This window comes from Gadus macrocephalus, chromosome 22, assembly GCF_031168955.1.
Source record: "Gadus macrocephalus chromosome 22, ASM3116895v1".
Classification (NCBI taxonomy): domain Eukaryota; kingdom Metazoa; phylum Chordata; class Actinopteri; order Gadiformes; family Gadidae; genus Gadus; species Gadus macrocephalus.
Window position 1 is genome coordinate 2110707 of NC_082403.1, and position 2500 is coordinate 2113206.

The window sequence follows — 2500 nt, forward strand, 5'->3', positions numbered from 1 at the left end:
CCCTCAGTCGGGAATCTGGTGTCAACCAGGAACACCGGTACTTTAGCTGTGACTCTGTTATTAACCAGGAACACTGGTTCTTCAGCTGTAACTCTGGTATTAACCAGAAACACCAGTACTTTAGCTGTGACTCTGGTATTAACCAGAAACACCAGTACTTTAGGGTACCAGCGAAAAACACGAGATACACGAGAGGGGAAGAATCGCCCTCGTATTTGAAGAAACACACTTATTCACACAGAAGTGTGTGAGGAATCACACATTAATGAATGTGTGTTTGCCCCTTATTCACAAACACACACTCATCCTCATAAACTCTTCGTCACACGCTCACACACACCCCCACACACACTCTCACTCGTTCATCGGCTCAGCGTGGATGTTAAACCAGATTTTAGGTTCATATTCTTTATTCTTAAACTGCTTTGAGTGTGTCAAAAGGACCCGCGGCTGAAAAATAAAACGCAAGATTTTTTACCGTAATTTTTATTTAAATGTAATTTTTGTTATGATCAATAAGTTTGTTAATTAAGAGTATTTAAATTATTATATTTTCAGAGAAGGCACAGGTCTCACCTGCAGCGATACCGTGCACTGACAGTGACCGGCATCAGAAGGAACGGTCCGGAGCACGGAACGGAGCCCGGAACGGAGCCCGGAACGGAGCCCGGAACGCTGCCGGCTGGTTGAGCCTCAAGAAGGCACAGGTCTCATCACAGGTCTCATCACAGGTCTCATCTGCAGCGATACCCTGCAGTGGCTGGTTGAGGCTGGTGGAGCCTCAACCAGCCAGCAGCGAAGACGAGAAGAAGAGGATCCACCAAGCAGGGATCAACCTCATCGTCCAGGGTTTACTGCCCTTTGGAGTCCAATAGTTTTTACAGTATATGGCTGGTACAGTTAAATAAAACCTTTTTACAGCTATGATCAATCTTGTGTGTCTAAGTGTGATCTTTCAGAGGCTCAACACAATGCGGATAACAGACCTTTCAAATAATTGATATGAGATTGTTTCTCCGTCAGTGGCATTATCGATCTTATTTGTTGACCGCAAACCATGTGAGCAGTGTTGTCAATAAACTTCCAACGCTTTTAAAATCTTATTTGGTGTTTTATTGGTGCAAAGTAAACAATGTGCAAAGTAAATTAGGTGCAAAGTCAGACCGGAGAAGTGATTCCGGAACTGATTTTGTCAGAGGACCAATAAACCCTAACCCTTACCCTTGCCGTCTCTGTTGTGTCGACGGATTGCTAAAAAATATTGGATGCGCACGTAAGCTACGGAGAGGGTCTCCGACAGGCTCTCCGGCCACGGAGAGGGCTCTCCGTGTCTACGTACAGCACTTTAACATGCACACGCATTTGAAAAGGCACCATCCAGGTGTTACCATCACCGTTGCTGTGACAACAAAAACGAGCTGTTCAAACCCAGCTCACGACACAATTTCAACAACCCTGTCTGGGAATTCAGAAATGCAACCCCCATAACCAAGTTTATTGGTGCGTTCATTGCTGCTGATCTACGGCCATTCGCCGTTGTTGACAAACAAGCAGTTTTTTTTTTACTTTTCCCCTTAACTATGAACTGTACCGACCTATACCGTACCTTGACCTCAAAACAAAAGGTACGTACCGAACAGTGACTTTTGTGTACCGGTACACCCCTAATATTAAGGGTCTATGTGATACGTATTAAGGTAATATGTGATACATAATGAGGTACTATGTTATACGTATTAAGACATTATGTGATACATGCTTCTATGTGATGCATATTAAGGTACTATGTTTTATGTATTAAGGTACTATGCGATACATGCTTCTATGTGATATGTATTAAGGTACTATGCGTTATGCATTAAGGTACTACTTGATACGTATTATGTTATTAATTGATATTAGCTTCTATGTGATACGTATTACGGAACTATGCGTTACGTATTAAGGTACTACTTGATACGTATTAAGGTACTAAGTGATACATGCCTCTATGTGTTACGTATTAAGGTACTAATTGATATGTATTAAGGTACTATGTGATACATAAAGAGGTACTATGTTATACGTATTAAGGTACTACTTGATACGCATTAAGGTACTATGTGATACGTATTAAGGTACTATGTGACACATAAAGAGGTACTATGTTATACGTATTAAGGTACTACTTGATACGCATTAAGGTACTATGTGATACGTATTAAGGTACTATGTGATACATAAAGAGGTACTATGTTATACGTATTAAGGTACTACTTGATACGCATTAAGGTACTATGTGATACGTATTAAGGTACTATGTGACACATAAAGAGGTACTATGTTATACGTATTAAGGTACTACTTGATACGTATTAAGGTACTATGCGCTACATGCCTCTATGCGTTACGTATTAAGGTACCAGAGTAGGGTGGACGTCCCTCCAGAGACGAAGACCGTCGGGCAGGCCGGGGCTCTGGGTTCAACGTGGGAGAAGAAAGGCGGGCCGGACCGCGCCTT

At 42.0% G+C, this 2500-nt stretch overlaps 1 protein-coding gene across 1 annotated transcript in view; it reads right to left on the reverse strand.

Moving 5' to 3' along the window:
• slc39a7 (solute carrier family 39 member 7) overlaps positions 1-2500 on the reverse strand; it is a 28109-nt gene that overhangs the window by 25157 nt on the left and 452 nt on the right.